The sequence below is a fragment of the Lampetra fluviatilis genome, chromosome 21 (assembly GCF_964198595.1).
Source record: "Lampetra fluviatilis chromosome 21, kcLamFluv1.1, whole genome shotgun sequence".
NCBI lineage: Eukaryota > Metazoa > Chordata > Hyperoartia > Petromyzontiformes > Petromyzontidae > Lampetra > Lampetra fluviatilis.
The window spans coordinates 2,888,740-2,915,074 of NC_136295.1; positions in this window are offsets into that span (position 1 = coordinate 2,888,740).

Here is a 26,335-nt window from a genome sequence, read left to right on the forward strand (position 1 = left end):
ATTCTTAACTAAAACGAAACTATTTGTATGTGACCAGGTAAAGCCCACTGAGCTATAGAGCCTTTTTTAGAAGCGACCTGGTCACAAATGATAGCACAGCCAAGTGGCTCATCATCGTGTGGAAATGTGCAGCAGCTAGATCATCTACAAGCGTGACGTTGATTCTAAATGTGGAGGCAAAAAACGGAGGACACGGAGAAAAATCCACGCAACTACGGGGAGAGAGAGACACCGCAAACTCCAAACATACAGCAGGCGTCAGGGTCGGGATCGAACCCACGACCTCCTGAATACCAGGCGAGGGAGTTAACGTCTCCGAGCCACCGATGATATCCGTTCGTGGAGGAGTTGCATCGAGACAGCTCTTTCATCCAGCAGTAGAGATCGATGTCGGTAGATTGCATGCAGGGTGTCTGGGGGTACCAACCCAGAAAAAAATATCTAAATTTGAAAACTAAATTTCTGCCTAGAATATTAAAACATTATCTAACACATGGAATCGACTTTTTTTTACAATAATGTCGAATAGTGTATTGTATTACATTGCTCTGTTTTAACTTTTTTTTACCATTTCTTGTTTCATTGTATGTAATGGCAGAGATTAGGGATTAATAAAGCACAACCATAACCACAATCATATAAACAGAACTCCATGCATTGATTTATATGAAGACAAGTCCTGATATTGTGAACAAGGTTTAGCAAATTGATATTTTTATGTACATACCATAGCAATACATTTTTAATAGCAAATATTGCGGGGGGGGACATTTTGAGCATATGTTATATTATAACTAATGCCTTGATTGGATGTCTCGCTGAAGAGTTGCCGTGTCGCTGCTGGACTGGACGAGGAGGCCCACGATGAACACGGCAACAGCCGCAGCAGCAGCAGCAGCAGCCGCAGCAGCAGCCGCAGCAGCCGCAGCAGCAGCAGCCGCAGCAGCAGCAGCCGCAGCAGCAGTAGCAGCAGCAGCAGTAGCAGCAGCAGCCGCAGCAGCCGCAGCAGCCGCAGCGAGCTCGTGCTACAATACTGGATGTGGTGGGACAGGGTGGAGTAAAAATGCCCGGGGGTCGCCGGCCCGATGCGCAGAGGCCGCAGAGGCTGCGACTTGCATTTCGACATCGTTCAAGCAATGCAGGGGTACAATGAACGAAAAAGTACCGTCGGTACATTACTGAGACAGAGGGAAATAGCACGGAATAGGCTGTGCTTGAGCACGTGTGTGTGTGTGAGCACGTGTGTGTGTGAGCACGTGTGTGTGTGAGCACGCGTGTGTGTGTGTGCACGTGTGTGTGTGAGCACGTGTGTGTGCGTGAGCACGTGTGTGTGTGTGTGAGCACGTGTGTGTGTGTGTGTGCGCACGTGTGTGTGAACACGTGTGTGTGGACAGGTTTTTAGTAAAACTCAAACCTGGTGAACCTCAACTAGGACCAAGTCAAGAAAAAGACAGAAAAGAGAAAGAGAGAAAAAAAGAGAAAACCCCCCAGAATTTCAGCTTCCTGAAGTTTTAGTGGAAGGGGACTCTCCTTCCAAAAAATAACATCTCCTCCTTCCCTTCCTCACCACCATCCTCGTAGGCTGTCAACTCCTCTATTAATGTAAAGTGAAGTAAAAAAAAAATCAATTTATTTTAATTTATTTATGCATTCATTTTAATTTATGTATGCAATTTATTAATAAAAGTAGTGTCTAAATTATTTTAAACAACCCCATTAATGTATAATATGCCATATAAAATATAATTTCTTATACTCTGGAACGGATTATTTCCTTTCCCTTTATTTCTTATGGGAAAAATTAGTTTGGTATACGTCGTTTTCGATATAAGTCCATTCTACCTTCTGGAACAAATTAACGACGGAAACCGAGCTACCACTATATCTGTCGTTCTTGTTGTAGTATTCGGGCATCTGTGAAAAGAGCTTTATAGCCCATATGATTCCTCCCACAGTCTAAAAAAAGATTCTGATTCTATAATTATGACTAGTGTGTACAATATACAGGACTGTATCGTCTATTTAAAAAAAATACCTGGTCGCAGATATGTTGCATCGCCGTTATTAAAGCCTTGTTTTGAACGGCATTACATGCAGACTACAAACACACACACGAGATACAGCACTACACGCACTACACTACACACTATACACACACTATACACACACTATACACACACTATACACACACTATATACACACTATACACACACCCACTCCATTACACACTACACACACACACGCTATACACACACACACTATACACACACACACTACATTACACACTATACACACACGCACTATACACACACACTACACTACACACTATACACACACTATACACACACCCACTCCATTACACACTACACACACACACGCTATACACACACACACTATACACACACACACTACATTACACACTATACACACACTATACACACACCCACTCCATTACACACTACACACACACACGCTATACACACACACACTATACACACACACACTACATTACACACTATACACACACTATACACACACCCACTCCATTACACACTACACACACACACGCTATACACACACACACTACATTACACACTATACACACACGCACTATACACACACACTACATTATACACTATACACACACACACTACATTAACCACTATACACACACACTATACACACACACACTACATTACACACTATACACACACTATACACACACCCACTCCATTACACACTATACACACACGCACTATACACACACACACTATACACACACCCACTATACACACACACACTACATTACACACTATACACACACACACTATACACACACACACTACATTACACACTATACACACACTATACACACCCACTCCATTACACACTATACACACACGCACTATACACACACACACTATACACACACCCACTCCATTACACACTATACACACACGCTATACACACACACACTATACACACACACACTACATTACACACTATACACACACACACTATACACACACACACTACATTACACACTATACACACACTATACACACACCCACTCCATTACACACTATACACACACGCACTATACACACACACACTATACACACACACACTACATTACACACTATACACACACTATACACACACCCACTCCATTACACACTATACACACACGCACTATACACACACGCACTATACACACACACTACATTACACACTATACACACACTATACACACACCCACTCCATTACACACTATACACACACACGCTATACACACACACACTATACACACACACACTACATTACACACTATACACACACGCACTATACACACACACTACATTATACACTATACACACACACACTACATTAACCACTATACACACACACTCTAGGTACATCACGACACACACACACTATACACACACACTACATTATACACTATACACACACACTATAAACACACACTATACACACACACACACTATACACACACTACACACAAACTATACACACACACTATACGCACACTACACACACACTATACACACACTACACACACACTATACACACACACACTACATTACACACTATACACACACACGCACTACATTAAACAAACACCCTGCACACTCACTACACATACACACATGGTACATATACGCATAATCATACACACAACAGATACACGTGATACACACTACACACACTTCACAATACTGAACTCACTACACATTACTATGTATACATACACACACTAACCATATACACAATACATAAGCACTACACATATACTATTACACACTCCCTACGCATACATTACACATATTGTACACACACAACACCATAGATACACTCCGTTACACACATTATACACACACACACACAACACACTATAAACACACACACACACATGCACTACACACACACGATATATACACTCATTACATTGGACATGTTATATACACACACACCGTCGGTGTGAGTGTGTCGGTGTGAGTGTGTCAGTGTGAGTGTGTCTGTGTGAGTGTGTCTGTGTGAGTGTGTCAGTGTGAGTGTGTCAGTGTGAGTGTGTCATTGTGAGTGTGTCATTGTGAGTGTGTTAGTGTGAGTGTGTCAGTGTGAGTGTGTCACTGTGAGTGTGTCAGTGTGAGTGTATCAGTGTGAGTGTGTCTGAGTGAGTCTCAGTGTAATTGTGTCTGAGTGTGTCCCTGTGAGTGTGTCTGAGTGTGTCAGTGTGAGTGTGTCAGTGTGAGTGTGTCAGTGTGAGTGTGTCTGTGTCAGTGTGTCAGTGTGAGTGTGTCAGTGTGAGTGTGTCAGTGTGAGTGTGTCTGTGTCAGTGTGTCAGTGTGAGTGTGTCAGTGTGAGTGTGTCAGTCTGAGTGTGTGAGTGTGAGTGTGTCAGTGTGAGTGTGTCTGAGTGTGTCGGTGCCTCTGAATGTTCATGGGCTGAACAACAAAAATGGAACAGTCCCCCCCGCCCCCGCCCCCGCAACGAAACCGCCCCTCCCCTCCCTCCCCATGGCACCCCTCCCCCACACACAGCCCGACAGCACTGCCCCAGAGCCTCCCCCGCTCCACTCCCTCCGCATGCCCCTCGCTGCCCTCCCAAGACCCCGACCCCCTCTCTCGACAAATCCATAACCCACACCCTCCCCCCCACACACAGTGGGAACGAGACCTCGTGTACCCCCCCCAGCCATTCAAACATCTCCCATCCCCCACGAAACCCACGCCCACCCTCCTCCTCCACCTCCATCCCCCAACCACCCTCTACCCTTCCCCCACGCAGCAACCCACCCCTGACCCTCCTCCATCAACCCCCTCCATCCTCCTCCTCCATTCCTCACGCATCCCTCCAACCCCCTCCACCATCCTCCAGATGAACCCCCCCACCCCCACCCTGCATCCCACGCGAGCACGCGGCGTGGATTGGACGAAGATCGTCAGGGGGGACGAGGCGCGCGTGGATGGAGGAGAGAGCGAGGGTGGAGAGAGAGGGGACACACGGGGTGAGAGAGAGAGAGACGAAGGGTAAGTGGAGGTAGAGCGTGCGGGAGGATAGAACGTGTGACACCATCGTCACCATCGCAGTCATCATCACGAGCATCACCATCACCACGATCATCATCACCACGATCATCATCACGATCATCATCATCACGATCATCGTGGGCAGCGATCTCGTCTTGCGACTGAATCACCGCGTGCCTCTCCGTGTGAGGATGAACCCGGTACGTGGTGAGCACGTGGTGAGTACGCGGCGTGTGGCTGCCCCTGTTGTGTTGGACTTGTGCGGTGGATGTGTAACCCCACTCACCACCACTAACCACCACCACCCACCACCACCACTCACCACCACTCACCACTCACCACCACTCAACACTCACCACCACTCAACACTCACCACCACTCATCACTCACCACCACGCACCACCACTCACCACCACTACACACCACCACTCAACACCACTCACCACCACTCTCCACCACCACCCACCACCACCACTCACCACCACTCACCACCACTCTCCACCACCACCACTCACCACCACTCACCACCACTCACCACTCACCACCACCACTCACCACCACTCACCACCACTACACACCACCACCCACCACCACTCACCACCACTCACCACTACTCTACACCACCACCCACCACCACTCATCACCACCACTCACATCCACCACCACTCACCACCACCACTCACCACCACTCACCACTCCTCACCACCACCACTCACCACCACTCTCCACCACCACCACCACCCACCACCACTCACCACCACCCACCACCACTCACCACTCACCACCACTCACCACTCACCACCACTCACCACCCGCCACCACTCACCATTCACCACCACTCACCACCACTCACCACTCACCACCACTCCCCACCACCACCACTCACCACCACTCACCACCACTCCCCACCACCACCACCCACCACCACTCACCACCACCACTCACCACCACTCACCACTCACCACCACTCCCCACCACTCCCCACCACCACCACCCACCACCACTCACCACCACCACTCACCACCACTCCCCACCACCACCACCCACCACCACTAGGTCGACTCGGCCTCATCACTCACCACCACTCACCACCACTCACCACCACCACTCACCACCACTCACCACCACCACTCACCACCACAGCAGCACCACTCCCCACCACCACCACCCACCACCACTCACCACCACCACTCACCACCACTCCCCACCACCACCACCCACCACCACTCACCACCACTCCCCACCACCACCACTCACCACCACTCACCACCACTCCCCACCACCACCACCCACCACCACTCACCACCACCACTCACCACCACTCCCCACCACCACCACCCACCACCACTAGGTCGACTCGGCCTCATCACTCACCACCACTCACCACCACTCACCACCACCACTCAACACCACTCACCACCACCACTCACCACCACTCCCCACCACCACCACCCACCACCACTAGGTCGACTCGGCCTCATCACTCACCACCACTCACCACCACTCACCACCACCACTCACCACCACTCACCACCACCACTCACCACCACAGCAGCACCACTCCCCACCACCACCACCCACCACCACTCACCACCACCACTCACCACCACTCCCCACCACCACCACCCACCACCACTCACCACCACTCCCCACCACCACCACCACTCACCACCACTCACCACCACTCCCCACCACCACCACCCACCACCACTCACCACCACCACTCACCACCACTCCCCACCACCACCACCCACCACCACTAGGTCGACTCGGCCTCATCACTCACCACCACTCACCACCACTCACCACCACCACTCACCACCACTCACCACCACCACTCACCACCACCACTCACCACCACCACTCACCACCACTCACCACCACTCCCCACCACCACCACCCACCACCACTCACCACCACCACTCACCACCACTCACCACCACCACTCACCACCACTCCCCACCACCACCACCCACCACCACTCACCACCACCACTCACCACCACTCACCACCACCACTCACCACCACAGCAGCACCACTCCCCACCACCACCACCCACCACCACTCACCACCACCACTCACCACCACTCCCCACCACCACCACCCACCACCACTCACCACCACTCCCCACCACCACCACTCACCACCACTCACCACCACTCCCCACCACCACCACCCACCACCACTCACCACCACCACTCACCACCACTCCCCACCACCACCACCCACCACCACTAGGTCGACTCGGCCTCATCACTCACCACCACTCACCACCACTCACCACCACCACTCACCACCACTCACCACCACCACTCACCACCACCACTCACCACCACCACTCACCACCACTCCCCACCACCACCACCCACCACCACTCACCACCACCACTCACCACCACTCACCACCACCACTCACCACCACTCCCCACCACCACCACCCACCACCACTCACCACCACCACTCACCACCACTCACCACCACCACTCACCACCACAGCAGCACCACTCCCCACCACCACCACCCACCACCACTCACCACCACCACTCACCACCACTCCCCACCACCACCACCCACCACCACTCACCACCACTCCCCACCACCACCACTCACCACCACTCACCACCACTCCCCACCACCACCACCCACCACCACTCACCACCACCACTCACCACCACTCCCCACCACCACCACCCACCACCACTAGGTCGACTCGGCCTCATCACTCACCACCACTCACCACCACTCACCACCACCACTCACCACCACTCACCACCACCACTCACCACCACCACTCACCACCACCACTCACCACCACTCACCACCACTCCCCACCACCACCACCCACCACCACTCACCACCACCACTCACCACCACTCACCACCACCACTCACCACCACAGCAGCACCACTCCCCACCACCACCACCCACCACCACCACTCACCACCACTCACCACCACCACTCACCACCACTCACCACCACTCACCACCACCACTCACCACCACAGCAGCACCACTCCCCACCACCACCACCACTCACCACCACTCCCCACCACCACCACCACTCACCACCACTCACCACCACCACTCACCACCACCACTCACCACCACTCACCACCACTCACCACCACCACTCACCACCACAGCAGCACCACTCCCCACCACCACCACCACTCACCACCACTCCCCACCACCACCACCACTCACCACCACTCACCACCACCACTCACCACCACCACTCACCACCACTCACCACCACTCACCACCACCACTCACCACCACAGCAGCACCACTCCCCACCACCACCACCACTCACCACCACTCCCCACCACCACCACCACTCACCACCACTCACCACCACCACTCACCACCACCACTCACCACCACTCACCACCACTCACCACCACCACTCACCACCACAGCAGCACCACTCCCCACCACCACCACCACTCACCACCACTCCCCACCACCACCACCCACCACTCCCCACCACCACCACCACTCACCACCACTCACCACCACCACCACCCACCACTCCCCACCACCACCACCACTCACCACCACTCACCACCACCACCACCCACCACTCCCCACCACCACCACCACTCACCACCACTCACCACCACCACCACCCACCACTCCCCACCACCACCACCACTCACCACCACCACCACCCACCACTCCCCACCACCACCACTCACCACCACTCACCACCACCACCACCCACCACTCCCCACCACCACCACCCACCACCACTCACCACCACTCACCACCACCACCACTCACCACCACCACCACTCACCACCACCACTCACCACCACAGCAGCACCATCGATGTTGTTGCTGCGCTGTTCGTCTCGCTGTGCGAGTAACAACAACAACAACAACACGTGCACGCACGTGTACACGTGTGTACACGTGCGTGTACGTGTGTGCACGTGTACACGTGTGAACGCGTGCATGGCGTTGTACGTGTACACTTGCACACGTACAAATGCATGTATATGTGCCGACGTGTGCACACATTATATGCATGTGTACCTTGTATGCAAAGTACATGAATACGTGCTCACAGCGCTTGCATGTATGTGTACGTGCGCGTGTGTCGTTACGTGTTTGCCCGCGTGTGTGTGCGTGCCCTTGTGTATGCTTGTGCGTGTGTACCCGTGTGCATATGTTTGTGTGTGGCCGCGTGTGTGTACCTGTGTGTGTACCTGTGTGTGTGTGGACCCGTGTGTGTGTATGTGTGTGTATGTTTGTGTGTGTATGTTTGTGTGTTTCCGCGTGTGTACCTGTGTGTGTGTGTGTTTGCGGTGGCGTAGTGGTTAGCGTGATGCGCTACGAACCCGGTGACCCGAGTTCGATTCCCGCTCACGGCCATCACCAGTGATGATGATCTGAACCGGTCCTGTGCTCCCCTAGGTCGACTCGGCCGGAAATGATTACCTGGTGCTGTGGCGACCCACCACTGGTCGCTAACTGCACTTGCACTGACAGTCTAAACGGGCTAAACGGGGAATATTTGTCTTTGTGTGTGTACCCGTGTGTGTACCCGTGTGTGTGTACCCGTGTGTGTGTACACGTGTGTGTGTGTACACGTGTGCGTGTGTGTCTGTACCCGTGTGTGTGTGTGCACGATACATCCTCTGTGACGCTTTGCGCGGTCGTGACGGATGACGGGTGAGTGAGTGACATTCCGTGCCTCGCTGCACGCTCATCAGCACCGTTCATCATCACCACGGAGGGGTGCTGGGGCCCACAGGATTAGAGGTTGTTGTTGTTGTTGTTGTTTGTTGCTGTGTGTGTGGTAGTGATGGGGTGTTGTTTTGGCGACTACTACAATAGGCGATTGTTAGCTGAGCGACGGTTTATGCTTAAATTGTGTGTGGCTGGGGGTGGTGATGCATGTGAGTGAGTGTGATGTGTTCCGTGCCGGCCTCCATAGGTGCTCGCTAACAGCACTTGCGCCATCACTCTGTTCAGGCTATACGGGGGATCTTCGTCTTCTTTTGCGTGTTCGTTAACCTTTGACCCCTGGGTTTAGCCCGTGGCCTCTTGCCAGCAATGAGCCTTCGGCACTTGGCACGGGAGCCTCGAAGTGCACCTAGCCTGGCACCAACGCTCTGTTGACATCACCGTCAGTGGCGAACCGCGCCTGTTGTGTGTGCGTGAGTGGTGTGTCTGCGTGTGATGTGCGTGGGTGCGCGGAGTGATGTCGGTGTGGGTTAGATGTGTTTGTGTGTGAGTGGTGGTAGTGGTGGCAGTGTGTAGCTGGGAGGGTGTGTGGGTGGTAGTGGTGGTAGTGGTGTGTAGTTTGGAGGGTGTGGGTGGTAGTGGTGTGTAGTTTGGAGGGTGTGGGTGGTAGTGGTGTGTAGCTGAGAGGGTGTGTGTGGTAGTGGTGTGTAGCTGGGAGGGAGTGGGTGGTAGTGGTGGTAGTGGTGAGGGTGTGGGTGGTAGTAGTGTGTAGCTGGGAGGGTGTGTGGGTGGTAATGGTGTGTATCTGGGAGGGTGTGGGTGGTAGTGGTGTGTAACTGTGAGGGTGTGGGTGGTAGGGGTGTGTAACTGGGTGCGTGAACAGCGGTCGTGGTGACAATGGGCGTGGTGACAATGGTAGTGGTGTGTAGTTGTGGGTGGTAGTGGTGGTAGTGGTGTGTATTTGTGAGGGTGTGGGTGGTAGTGGTGTGTAGTTTGGAGGGTGTGGGTGGTAGTGGTGTGTAGCTGAGAGGGTGTGTGTGGAAGTGGTGTGTAGTTGTGAGGGTGTGTGTGGTAGTGGTGTGTAGTTGTGAGGGTGTGGGTGGTAGTGGTGTGTATCTGGGAGGGTGTGTGGGTGGTAGTGGTGTGTAGTTGTGTGGGTGGTAGTGGTGTGTATCTGGGAGGGTGTGTGTGTGGTAGTGGTGTGTAGTTGTGTGGGTGGTAGGGGTGTGTAGCTGGGTGCGTGGACAGCGGTCGTGGTGACAATGGTCGTGGTGACAATGGGCGGTTGTTGGCTGCTAGCGGCCAACTGCTGTCGAAACTATCACTTTCTCCCGCGCCGGTTTGAGCTCGGGACGGTGTGAGGTTTTTTTGTGGGTGGGTGGGTGGGTAGGTGGGAGTGGGTGGTGGGTGGGTGGGGAGCGAGTGGTGGGTGGGGAGCGAGTGGTGGGTGGGGAGTGAGTGGTGGGTGGGGAGTGAGTGGTGGGTGGGGAGTGAGTGGTGGGTGGGAGTGAGTGAGTGAGTGGTGGGTGGGGAGTGAGTGAGTGGTGGGTGGGGAGTGAGTGAGTGAGTGGTGGGTGGGTGAGTGGGAGTGAGTGAGTGGTGGGTGGGGAGTGAGTGGTGGGTGGGAGTGAGTGAGTGAGTGGTGGGTGGGGAGTGAGTGAGTGAGTGGTGGGTGGGGAGTGAGTGAGTGAGTGGTGGGAGTGAGTGAGTGAGTGGTGGGTGGGAGTGAGTGAGTGGTGGGTGGGGAGTGAGTGGTGGGTGGGTGAGTGGGAGTGAGGGATGGAGGCCGGCGCGAGGTGAGCCGAGGTCCTTTGAGTTGAAGCCGGGGGGGGGGGACATTCCTGAGCGCTGCGAACTCGCGGCTCGGGACCTACCGTACGTGCTCGAGCCGCGGCGCACCGACCCGTGTGAAACTATCGCCCCCCCAGCCCCCCGCTACCGTATATACGCCTATAGCAGCGCATCCTGTTTACAAAACGAAACGTCTGAAATCTCATGGCTTTAGTTGCGCTCTGAACTGGATTCCCCGGCCAGGGTCGACTAGCATCGGTGGCGCTGGCCACGTCTGAAAGCGGTGTTCACCACCGCCCCGCTGACCAGCGTGGTGAAGTATGGTCCACTTGTCACAAATGTGATGTGGCGTTAATCTATCTCTCTTATCACACACGCTGTGTGCTTGCACTTTTGTCTTCTTAGCCGTTCCTTGCGAAGCAATTTTACGATCTCGAAGAACGCATTCTCGCGTTAAGGTACTCGACGCAAAACGTGGTCACCGTTAACCACGGGCAGTCCACTGCTGGATGGAGGCCTGCCAAGTCGCCATCTCTCGCGATCGCTGTGATGTCGAGATGTTGATTTCGCCTATGGAACACTGTGGGTGTCTATGCATCTCTGGATCTATTATTCTCTACGAGTCTTTATTCATCTCTATGAGACGCTGTGTATCTCCGTGGGTCTCAATGGTAAACCCAGTTGCGTTCCTGCCCACGGGTAGAATTCCTCGCGGTGTTAAGGAGGAAGGGGGGGGGAGCTGTGAGCAACAGCGAGAGAAAATCGTCGATGCCGGGAAAAGTGTCCACCGAACGAAAGTCAAATTGCTCGCTCCACCGACGTTCCAGACGGACGATAAATCAGGCGTTGTCGGCACACATCCGAACACAGTGAAGTGTAGATTGAAAACGCATTTCGTTACAAATGCTTTTTGCGTGTGTTTAGTTTGTAGTCCCACCCCCCCCCCTCCACTCCGCACCGCCGATTAGCACGGGAGGCAACGTACGGTGAGATAAAAGTCGCACGCGCCGATTTGACGGCGCGGAGCTTGGCCGCTTGCGACCACGGCGACAGAAGGCGCGGCGGGGTCGTCCCCATCGCGGCTAAACACGCGATATGCTCACGGTCGGTGCACCGAGTACTTCGCCTCCTCCCGTCGGGAGTGCGACTCCGAAGCCGAGAGGAAGCGAGCCGAGTTCGGGGGGCGGGGGGAGAAATCCGATGAGCCATGAAGCTCTTTGTGCACAGGCGTCAAGTCGTGTTGTTGACAGGGGTGCCGCAGCGCGCGCAGCGCGGCTTGTTGTGACAGATGCACAGACGGCGGATTGACAGCAGCTTACCACACACACACCACACCACACACACCACACACACACACACCACACACACCACACACACCACACACACACCACACACACACACACACCACACACACACACACACCACACACACACACCACACACACCACACACACCACACACACACACACACACACCACACACACACACACCACACACACACCACACACACCACACACACACACACCACACACACCACACACACCACACACACCACACACACCACACACACACCACACACACCACACACACACACACCACACACACCACACACACACCACACACACCACACACACACACACCACACACACCACACACACACACACCACACACACCACACACACCACACACACACACACACACCACACACACACACACACCACACACACACACACACCACACACACACACACACACCACACACACACCACACACACACACACCACACACACACCACACCACACACACCACACACACACCACACACACCACACACACACACACCACACACACCACACACACACACACCACACACACCACACACACCACACACACACACACCACACACACCACACACACACCACACACACCACACACACACACCACACACACCACACACACACACACCACACACACCACACACACCACACACACCACACACACACACACACCACACACACACACACCACACACACACACACACACACACACACACACACACACACACACACACACCACACACACACACACCACACACACCACACACCACACACACACACCACACACACACACACACCACACACACCACACACACACACCACACACACACACACCACACACACACCACACACACACACACACACCACACACACACACACACCACACACACACACACCACACACACACACCACACACACACCACACACACACCACACACACACACCACACACACACCACACACACACACACCACACACACCACACACACCACACACCACACACCACACACACACACCACACACACACACACACACACCACACACACCACACACACCACACACACACACACACACACACACACACCACACACACACACACACACCACACACACCACACACACCACACACACACCACACACACCACACACACACACACACCACACACACCACACACACACACCACACACACCACACACACACCACACACACCACACACACACACCACACACACACACACACACCACACACACACACCACACACACCACACACACACACCACACACACACACACCACACACACACACCACACACACACCACACACACACCACACACACACACACCACACACACACACCACACACACCACACACACACACCACACACACCACACACACACACACCACACACACCACACACACACACCACACACACACACACCACACACATATACCACACACCACACACACCACACAAACACCACACACACACGTGTATTATACAGGGTGTCCCGTGAGTCTGGAATCGTAGGGACAAACGCACACAGTTCTGTGTCATTGTCTCGCGGTCTGGATGCAGTCTGGTTTTAATTCAACAGCGACCTCCCTCTAATTCCGATTTCCTACGAGTGGAATTATCTGGACTCGTTCTTCTTTACTACTCAAGAGACATCTTGGACCTGTGGAAGCCCCCCCCCCCCAAAAAAAATGAATTATGTTGCCAGACTTGTGGGCCCCCTGTAGCATATATGGTGACACACGCAGAGCATCGATATATACCTCTAACGATGTAACGCGTCCTGGGGTACCCACGCCGTAAGGAGATGGAGTGACGAAACACCTCGACGGCGCCGGTAATAGGTGCTGGATGGGAAAGGCGGCGTGCCGTGAGCGGGATAGGTGCTCGCTAATTACTGCACAGTCGACGCGTCAGGCGCGCAGGGTTCAGTGGCTGCGATGTGCTGTGTGTGTGTGGGGTACGCGGCCGAGCGTGTGGGTACAACACACGTGGAGGCAGAGTGAGCGAGAGATGGACGCGGATGATGATCGATCGAGCTGCTCAAAAAAAAGACAAAGATCCTCCGCCCCCTGCCCCCGTTATAGCCTTCGCAGACTGTAGGGGCAAGTGCTGTTAGCGGTGGGTCGCCAGCACCACGCCCGGCCGCTTTCGTCTCCCCAGTGGCGATGTTTACTCCCCACCGCACCAGCAGGTGATCATTTGAGGCTGAGTCGACCTAGGGGAGGAGGCCCAGGACCGGGTTCAGGAAATCGTGCAACGATGTTGGTGGCCGTGAGCGGGAATCGAACTCGTGTCCCAGGTCGGATTCGTAGCGCTAACCGCTCCGCCACCGCTCCCACCAACAACATTAAGGCACAGACACACACACATGCAGGGCGATCCGTTTACAGAGACCCCGCTGAACAATCGCGATACACTACAAGTGTATTATTGTGTCAGTATGGATAACACTCGGCGTTATATCAATCTACACGATGTTAACAACGTTCACACGTGTTGACAAGTATATATACACATACTCTTTGGTTCTTTCGGTAAAGTCACGTCGGTATAAAATAAAATAAAACACACGTGTTAACAAGTATATATATACACACCGAATGGTTCTTAACCTGCGGTGTTCGATGTATTTTCATGGGGTGCGATATTTCAGAAGGTAAATAATCGAAACGCACATCACGCACGGGCAAGTACTGTAAGTGACACCTCACTGTGTTTCATCAAACACGACGTAGTTATTTAAATTATACTTTTGTTTATTGTTCAGCGATTGAGAGCCAAAGCGGACCAAGGCTGCAGTAAAAGTTGAACAACCACTGCTGGACACGTGGTTCTCCCCCACCGATGTTAACGTAGGCACGAGCTCAAACAAAAAACACCTCATGTCTACCCCTCGACACACTCGTGGGTTGACACGCGGTGCCCGTGCCGACAACTCATCCCCGCGTCGTGACGCCTGCTCACGGCGCGACTAGACAGCCGCGGGCAGCAGCTTCTGCGGGGGGCAGAAGCCACGAGGCTTGGTTGGGGGGGGGCACAAGCCACAAGGCTTGGTGGTGGTGGGGGGGGCACAAGCCACAAGGCTTGGTGGTGGTGGGGGGGGCCCGCGTAGGTTGTTAGTAGATGAAGGAGGTCAGGCAAACCTGCGGCATCTGGAGCCGCATGCAGCCTTCCTTTTAAGGGGAATGCTACGTCACGTGATTGATTCATGCGTTCCGATGACGTACGTATACTTAAGTCATCGGAACGGAATCGGAAGAAAAAACTAAATCACTTTATCGGTAGCGAGGTTCTTGAAATATTGAAGTTTTAAAAAAATTTGTTTACAGGATTCGGATGTGTTATTTTGTTTGCCGATTCCCCCGTGTTAAACGAATGACGATGACCACGGCAATGACATAAATCCACTGCTAGATGAAGGTTCCTCTGCTCACGCCGTGTCTGTTCTCGGGGCTGTTTGACCATACTTCACCACGCTGGCACAGTGAAGGCTGCTGCTGATGGAGGAGGAGGAGGATGACCCGGGATTGATGTCGATCGTATCACTCGGCACTGACGTTATAGCCACTGCCCGAAGCAAAGCCCCACCGCTCCCCACCACCACCACCACCACGTTAGACGTGCAATAGCGGGTTAAGTACATACTACATGAAATACGTACCGGGGATTTTGTTTTATACGGTCACTGGTATCGAAGGTACATCTAGACGTTTCGGCCATCTGGCCTTCCTAAGTAAATCATCTTCGCAGATATACCCCATCCCCCCACGACCACCATTGTTATCGTTTTCATCGACCGCGTTGTTTAATTAATAATAACAGTGTCGTAGCCGGAACGTGCATTGTTCTAGGAACATGCGTACACATGGCGATCCATTTACCAATGCCCCTCGGCGTGTTTCACGGTCACCTCGAATAGCGTTCAACGCTCTGTCGTCAACATCACCGGGGCGACTACCGTTGCCTTACCGGCGGAGCGAATAGAAAGAGATTCATATTTTTCTTTAACACGTGCGTACGTAATTATGATCGCTGCAGGGGAGTGGGGGGTAGAGAGGTTTTGAAGTAACGCGTAGTTTTACCGACGCTGGTACAATAATAATGACGACAATGCGCTCGTAGTGTCTTGCGAGTGTTCAGTGCGAGGGGTATCTATATACATCGATCGCCCTGCGTGTTTATTAACCGCAAGTGCGGCTGCGGGGAGGAGCGGTGGTTAGCGCGCTGCGCTACGAACCAACGCCAGTGACGATTACTCGAACGGGTCATGGACCTCGCCTTAGGTAGACTCAGCCTCAAATGAGTACCTGGTGCGGTGTGTAAAACATCGCTGGCCACCCGCCTCCTGCTACTCGCTAAGGACACTTAACTGTCTGTTAATGGCTATGTGGGAGATGCTTGTCTTTGTTATTGCCCCCTTTGTTGTAGCTAATTTAGCCGCCCTGAGGATGTTGTGTCCAGATTGGCGTCCATCGCAGGCAGTGCTCGCGATTGCAACCGCCAGTCCAGAACGGTCCCAGAACCACTCGGTAATTAGATTGGCGCACTACGCATTCATTTCGCCATCCAATTGTATAAACCTATCCAACGGGTTATGGGAATATTCAGTTTCAGTTTAATTTATTTGGTATAGCCCTGTGAGCCATTCGGCTCTTGAATCGGGTGCAACCGCAACAAACAAAACACATGAACAAGAAAAACATCTTAAAGTGACTGTGACTGTGCGCAAACAGAAAAATCCAGGGAAAAACTGCAAAGTCTTCCAGAAAAAAAGCACCGTACACCAACGCTGTGCAAAAATCCCAGTGGGATGCAAGTCAAACAACAACAACAACCATATAAATATAAAAGACACCGTACAATAATAAAATATTATGACGCACAGGCATGGCTGGTTCCTCTCGTGGTAAGCGCCTTACGCGCCGATCCACCTCATTGCACGCCAGCCTCGTGTTTCCGCAGTGTTCCCGAAAACATTGAGTGAGAAATGAAGGCAGGCTCGCATCCCAGGCCTCTCCCCCCCTTGGTTTTTTTCTTTGCAACGGACAGTTGCGTGCCAGTGGACTCACGCCTGGTCATGGACCCGCTCACGTGAATGCATGCCCCCCCTTTTTTATTACACGCTTTTAATTAACTCACTGTCTGTTGTTGTATCGTCAAATCTTGTAACTCAATTTTAACCCACTTCCCAATGTGGTATCGACTGCAAATTTGGTATACTTATGTCATACTGATGACAATACTATATTCTATCATAAAATAAATAATATTTTTAAACATTATTTTTGATATGTCATGTTTCGGCTTGAGTGTAATTGTCCACGTTCAACTGACGTTGGCTGTAATTGCCCACGGTGCCTTAGGTTATGGCAAGCCTCGGGGCCACTTCCTGGAGTCGTGGAGTTCTTCCGTTACTAGTACATTTCATAAAAGCGTGTTTTAAAATATGCTTTTTTAAAATATATATTATATTGACCCCATGAAATCATAAGTTCGACATGACACTCATCTTAGACTGCACGCCCTACAAGTGGTTGCAGACTGGGGCTGTTTGACCGCTACTTGATCTTTTCCGTGTGGCTACTGCGAGGTTGGCAGTCGCTACAATGACTATTATTCATATGCCCATTCTGAATACTGGTAATCAGAAAATATTGTTCACCAATAATTCTCATCAAGTTCCGTGGTGTTAAGTGTAGTCTCCACCTCTGATTAGCATGCTTGGCTACGTACGGTGTGAAAGAAGTTCTACATAATATAATGTTCTCTCTCTCTGTGCTATGAAGGGACATTGCCCGAAACGTCGCTTATTTTAGATATGTTAGCCACACTTCGCGACTGGGAGTTTTTTGTGCAATTTGTGCAGCTCTGCTAACGCGGCAGCATCATCACCAAATCATTCGTTTTTTTGAGTCGGCTCGCTTACACGAGAGATTATTGGCATAAGGCACTACCACTAGAGTACACAGGTTGATAGACATTAGTTACGGGCTCATGACGACACGATGCTGCTTTGTGGTTGTGTTTGCCTGCGAAAGTAATTCCTGTGAAACAGCGTTCCGGATTGTTCCAGCCGAAATGAACCAATTTCTCACCCCTCGGTGTGACATCGTCATTATAATCAACACCATCATCATGGTGTTGTAATGATGATTGTGTTGATGGCGATGAAGATGACGATTACGACGATTTGCCATCCTACCGAGTTCCCCCCCTCCCCCCCGAAATTACCGGATGATATTACAGCGATTTAATCACATACACAAATTAATTATTGAGCGAGCCTAAATATTTAATTGTATCCGTACTCGCATGAATTGCCGACTGGTGCGTGTGTTGGTTATACGCACGTAATAGCGAGCGAGCCGTGACTGACATTATCCACCCCCCACCCCTCCTTGCGAATGTTGTAGAGGAATCTCAGAGAATGCTGGCAGTATTTGTAAACTGTAGCTGTGTGTGTTGTGTGTCAAGAGATGCGAGCGAGGCCACGTTCCACCGAATCACGGCTGCGTTGTTGGTTTAGACGCGGGCGCGCGCGTTTTTGTGTACGCGTTTGTGCCTACGCGTGTGTGCGATTGTTTACATGTTTGTGTGAATGTGTGTCTGTTGTTTGTATACGCGTGCGTGTGTGTGTGTGCCTTGCACTAGTCCCAAAAGTCTGTTAAGGTTTTACGGGGGGTGTGATCTTTGTATTTGTATGTGATGTTAAAAAAACACACGGCTATTCGCTTAGCAGCAGTGCAGTGGTGAGCGCACTACACTGGGAACCCGGCCAGCCGAGTTCGATTCCAGCTGGCGATCAATAACAGCGACGGATATGTGAACCGGTCCCGGGCCTCCCCTAGATCGACTCAGCCTCAAGTGACTACCTGGTGCTGTGTGCAAACATCTCCACAAGGGAGACAAAGGCGGCCGAGCGTGGCGCTGACCACGCACCCCCCTTGTGTTGATCTTCTTTCGCACCGTACGTAGCCAACCGTGCTGCAGCACTTGGCCCAACAATATGTTAAGGCTATACGGGGTATCTTTGTATTGTGGGCGCGTGTGTGCGTGTTTGTCTATGTGTGTATATATTGTATTTGTGTGTGTGTGTATATTGTATTTGTGTGTGTGTATATTGTCTTTCTGTGTGTATATTATCTGTGTGTGTGTATATTGTCTTTGTGTGTGCTTGTGTGTGCGTGTGTGTGTGTTCGTGTCGGTGGGGAGCGGTGGTGCAGCGGTTAGCGCTGTGCTGCGCTACGAACTCGGCGACTCGGTTTCGATTCCCGCTCACGGCCAACACCGGTGACGATCATCTGAACCGGTCCTGGGCCTCCCCTAGGTCGACTCAGCCTCCAATCAGTACCTGGTGCGGTGCTTAAAACAACATTACCACTAGGGACACAAAGGCGACTGGGCGTGGTGCTGGCCACCCACCCCCTCGTGTGCCGTGCCGGCCTTCATAGGTGCTCGCTAACAGCACTTGCCCCAACAGTCTGTTAGGGCTATACGGGCGATCTGTGTCGTTGTTTATTTATGTGCGTGCCTGGGTGTGTGTCGGTGTGCGTGTATCAACGTGTGTGTGTGTTTATATACAGTGTGTAGCCTGTAGCTATATATGTATGTATGCGTGTGGGGAGCGGTGGTGCGGTGGTTGGCGCAATGCACTACGAATCTGTCAGCTGCGGTTCAGATCCTGGCCGCCGTTATCTTAAAATATGGACCTGTTACAAACCTCTCTCGTAGGTCGACTTTAAATGTAGGTTTCATTGTATTTGTTACACGGATGATGGTCACGTTTAGCCAGTTGCCCGGCGATGCTACACGGGAGAAACGTGAGCACTGTAGCAGCAACGGCAACAATAAAAACTATAAAAACGTCACTACATACCTGTCAACCCCTTATCGGCGCCCTACTTTGTCACAGACCAATTCAGACACCTTCTTGGTCACCCCGTGCCTCTTATAAATCTCAAAGTTCATCCTACAAAGTTTTTCATTTATTATTATTATTATTTTATTATTAGTATTTTATTATTATTATTTTTACCTACGTGACTTTACCGAAAAAACCTAAAAGTATGAATCCTTGCTGTCACGAAAGCTTCAAATCTAGAATCCTACAAAGTCGCAATCACAAGGGAGAAACACAAACAAATAGACAAAACATATTTTGTGTTGCCCGTATCGAAACGCCTGTACGCCGTATGGACCTGAAAACTCAATTTCCCTGTACAAGAATACGGAGTGAACCATGTGGTTTGACGATTTTGTCAAGATTGCAGAGAACGAGGACAACTAACTCGTGGTTGGGAGGTGTTTAACGGTTGTAAACCAAACACACGCGAATTTCAACAAAAGCCTGTGCAAATCCGCCACGGTACGTACGTGTGCGATGTTGCACAAACTTTAAATAACCCGCCCCCCCCTGCCATAGTCAATGGTTGCATTCATTAGGCCCAATCTCAGCACTGGAGCATCTGAGCTATAAGCTCAGATGACAAGGAAGAAGAATACAGCACGTGCATGGGGTCCATTCCTAACCCTTAGAACACTCTTACATACCTGAACCTTAGACCAGTCTTAAATACCTAAACCTTAGAACACTCTTATGTACTTGAACCCGAGACTAGTCTTAAATACCTAAACCTTAGAACATTTTTCTGATTTGTCCTCATTAATAGCTGCTCGCTAACTGCACTTGCTAGGTAGCGGTGGCGACCCAGGTTCGATTCCCGCTCACGGCCAACACCAGTGATGGCGATTATCTGAACGGGTCCCGGGCCTCCCCTAGGATGACTCAGCCTAAAATGAGTACCTGGTGCGGTGTGTAGTAAACATCGCCACTGGGGGGGGGGGGGGGAGACAAAGGCGGCCGGGCGTGGGCCGTGCCATTTTTCATAGGCGCTCACTAACAACACTTGCCACCAACAGTCTGTGACAGGGTATCGCGGGGATCTTTGTCTTTGCGTGTGCCCCCCCCTCCAACTGGAACATTTGTGCAAAAAAGAGCTTCATAGCTCATCGGATTCCTCCAGGATAAATACAGATTCCGATTCCCGTTGATGTTGTTATCTGTGTTTGTGCACAATTTCCAGCGCAGTAGCAGCAGCCTCAACTTCGAGTCGATCGTCGATTATTCCGACTGCTGCTTCCAACATTATCCGGCTGTAACCCAGTCCGACTATTGGGACCGTGTGTGCGTGACGAAAAAAGTTGCTACCCTTGATTTCTGTGTTAAATATTAAACACATTACATTATACACTATATACAACTTACTATATACAAACTCTACATAAACTTGATTTCAGCGTTAAATATTATATCCACTACATTATACACTATATGCAACTTTCTTTGTAATAACTCTACGTAAATTTGATTTCAGCGTTTAATATAATATATACTCTAAATTATACACTACATACGACTTGATTTCAGTGTTAAATATTATATGCAATTAATGATAACGCTACACTTAAACAATGACAATACTGCACGTATACACATCATCGCATGCAGAGTCTTAGTGGCTGGAGTATGGTAGAGTAAAAAACAGTAACTTTTTATCAAGTAGGATTTTAATTTTTGTCTATCTATTTATCTATGCCAATGTCACACAGTAAACACATTTACACACTTAAAACCCCACACGCATAACAACACCAAAAAACACAATCTTATGCAAGAATGTGCTCAAATTATCTATTTTAAATCATGAATTAGTGATTATCCGGCGTTTTAAAAAAATCCGGCGCCCCCCTAACCCCACGCCCCTTACTAACAATGTTATTGTTGTAGGGGGAGTGGGGGGTTTCCCGCCTTCGCGAACGTGTGGGGGTTAGGGGTGGACAGTCGATACTTTCTTTTTAAAGAGACCGGATTCATTTGCCGCGTAAAGAAAAGTATTACACTTACGAGTCTTTCGCGACCAATATCATCCATAATAGAAGTTTTTTCGGGTTTTATCGCGTAAATATATAAATGTGTCGTTAAAGCTGCCACCACCCGACACAGACAACTAGTAAGGTTTGTCACGTGAACAGAACGTGGCCAATTCGTTACTAGTACAGCACTAACCGGTGTGTTGGAGAGGAAATCCACAGAATGTACAATCTGAGTACGACGTTTCACCAGTAATTACTACCAACTTCATCAGGCGACAGCCAGATTTCATCCTTACTAATTGGCTGTGTCGGGTGGTGGCGGGTTTAACGACACATTTATATTGACGCGATTTAACCCAAAACAACTCTATTATGGAGGGGGAAAAAAGTAGTTCTCTTCCAACATTTAGGAGTTAAATCGACTCATTGCTTCTAAGGGAGCAGAAAACTACACTTTATTACAATCTAGCAAGGTTACCTCATAAACTACAGTGGGTGGGCGGGGGGGGGGGCAGACGGTACATATTTTGCCGCTCTGTTTTACGGCCCCGCGGGGCGAGTGCTGTTAGCGATCGCCTATTGTTGCCACCAGGACCAGGTGCATCGCCTGATCTGGATTTGTGACGGGTGGAACATCTTCGATGTATGATTGCAGGAGGAAGACCCAGTTTTGAATTTTAATGGTGTATTTGTGACTTTGAATTGGCCGATTGCATTCAAGCAACCTTCGCGGTTCGTGCACATCATTGGATAATTTTCGTCATTGTTGATCACTAAATTAACGTAAAGTAAAAAAACATCACAAAAGTACGAAATGGTATATTTTTAAAAGAATGCAAGCAAAATGGATGCCACCACAAATGTAACTTTTGGCGGGAAAACCGCGAAGGGGACAGGAAGTGACATCACTGCCCACGACCTCGTGCTTTGTGATCGCTCCCCAAAATTAAATCCGTTTATTTGAAATAAATATCGACAGGATTTTAGAATGTATTTTTGTTTCAAAATACACCGACATTCTGTAACACGTACATTGAATCTAGATTTGAAGCTTTCGTGACTGCAAGGAATCATATTCTTAGGTTTTTTCGGTAAAGTCACGTAGGTAAAACATCAAAATTAATGAAAATAAAATAAAATAAAAAGAAAAATCACGACGTTTCGGAGACAACACAAGTCACCGTCATCAGGTGGGACCGTCACAGCCGAATTGGCTGCATCAAGTGAGGCAACGATTCAAGAAGTAATCCCTTATAAGTAAGTTGAAGGGGGGAGGAGAGGGGGGGGGGGAGCTCATCAGAATGTGGTACGTTCCATTCATTGGCTACCACATTCTCCTCCCCCCTTCAACTTACTTATAAGGGATTACTTCTTGAATCGTTGCCTCACTTGATGCAGCTAATTCGGCTGTGACGGTCCCACCTGATGACGGAGACTTGTGTTGCCTCCGAAACGTCGTGATTTTTGTTTTTATTTTATTTTATTTTCATTAATTTTGATGTTTTACCTACGTGACTTTACCGAAAAAACCTAAGAATACGTACGTTGAAACTTACACACATTCTAAGCATACGTATATATACACACACATCAAGAAGTATGGGCATATGGACTATAGATTATTTTTGTATTAAAATTATTAGAAATTCGGATTTTACGATAATTCCCAAGAGGTAATAATTTGACAGCTTTCCGTGCTCACAAAGGCTACCTCACATTATATGTGGTGAAAGCACGGAAATAATGCACTGTATGTAATGTGCTGTGAAGAAGGGGCATTGCCCGAAACGTCACATATGTATTTGTCCTTTAAGGCCACAGTGTTATTGACGAATGTGTTGACTTTTTGGTTAATATATACGTGATGCCATTTCTTAGGACTTCATACTTTAGGATCCATGCAAAACCCAAACCATTGGGATCATCCAAATGCCATACCTAGGCTCTATTTTCGTATTAATCTGGAACACAGCCCAAGTACAGACGTAGAAACGACTACTGCATACACAGTACTTAGGGGCCGTTCATAAATGACGTCACACACCTGGGGGGGGGGGGGTCAGACATTTGTGACGATGTGGGGGGGGGGGGGGGGTGAGAAATGTGACGTCACATCAAAATGCGCAACTTTAAATACATTTAGACAACACGTTCTACTTAATTAAATAGACTTTTTAATAAATGTTTTCTCCTACAACATCAGAGTGCAGCGCCACATTAAATATGCACTACAATGACAATAGTTTAAAGCGATTTGAAGCATAATTTATTTTGGGCAGGGGGGGGGGCAGAGCTTTGTGACGTCATATTTGAGGGGGGGGGTCTGACTTTTTGTGACGCCGTGTGACGAAGGGGGGGGGGGTAAAAAATCGTCCAAAATCGCGTGACGTCATTTATGAACATGCATACCATACATGTCAAGTCTCACGGATTGCTCTTGATGATCAAGGTGGGAATCTCACGGCCGTGCGATGGATTCCCTGACGTTTGTTGCTTCGCCGTTGTAAATAATAGCGCCCTCATCTCCGTGTCGCAGTGCACCACTCCGAGAAAGTCGTGTCTTCACTCACAGCTTTTCTGTGACAGACGAGCGAGGAAATTCATGTTAACTATCCAAGGTAATTATCGTTATTTCATTTACTTTTTTGGGTCTTCACGAGGTGGTTATGTACATTAACCTCGTGCTGCTGCTACAAACCTATTCAGTAACTTCAACACCACGGAGGCTTTCGCGACTAATACTATTCTTGAATGACGTCACGCGGCGTCGAGTGACGTCACTTCAGTGAGCACGATGACGCGGTTTGTATCGTCACAATGATCCGGAAATCCGAAAAGAGATCCGCAATTGTGCGATGTGGAGCATGCGCATGTTTATATGTAAATGTCTGTGATGCGGCTTGCAATGGATATTCACATTAGCTGTGCTCATGCATGCTCGTGTGAGGAGGTGTGGTCATGGGTATTAATATTCACAATCACGTAAGTACTGGGCGTGCAACGGTGCCACTTCCTGCACGGACTCTCTCTCTCGTTAGGCTGCTGATGTAGATGCAGAGCAACAGATACAATTTCACAGTCAGGTTGGACAGGCCAGATAACCGCATCAGGCGTAGCGGACCGTATCATCGCTGTGATGTCTCTTTCGTATTTGTGGCACGGACATTGCGTCGTTGTATGTTGTTACGGTCTGTTCTGGATGACCTCAGTCACATACTACTGGAGAGTTTTTTTCTTTTCCCATTTGTGCATCATCAGGGTATCCGCATCTGCTGCTGCCATGGTTTGTGCAGTGGATGCGGGTTAAGGATGGGCCATGAGCTTCATGTACGAACTCAGTTTAAGTGGAGTGATGTGTGAGCTCGGCTCTGTACTGAGAGCTCCACAATTCAAGTTTGTTAAGGTACCAGACGGACCCATTATGTCTTAAGTTAAGACGTAACGTTACAAATTGTGTTTTTGCAAATCCAAAATGTGTACATTCGTTGGTTGGCTACGTACGGTGCGAAAGAAGTTAAACATATATACATACACACATATGAGGCATTCTTGCTGACTTATACCCATACCAACATAGTTAT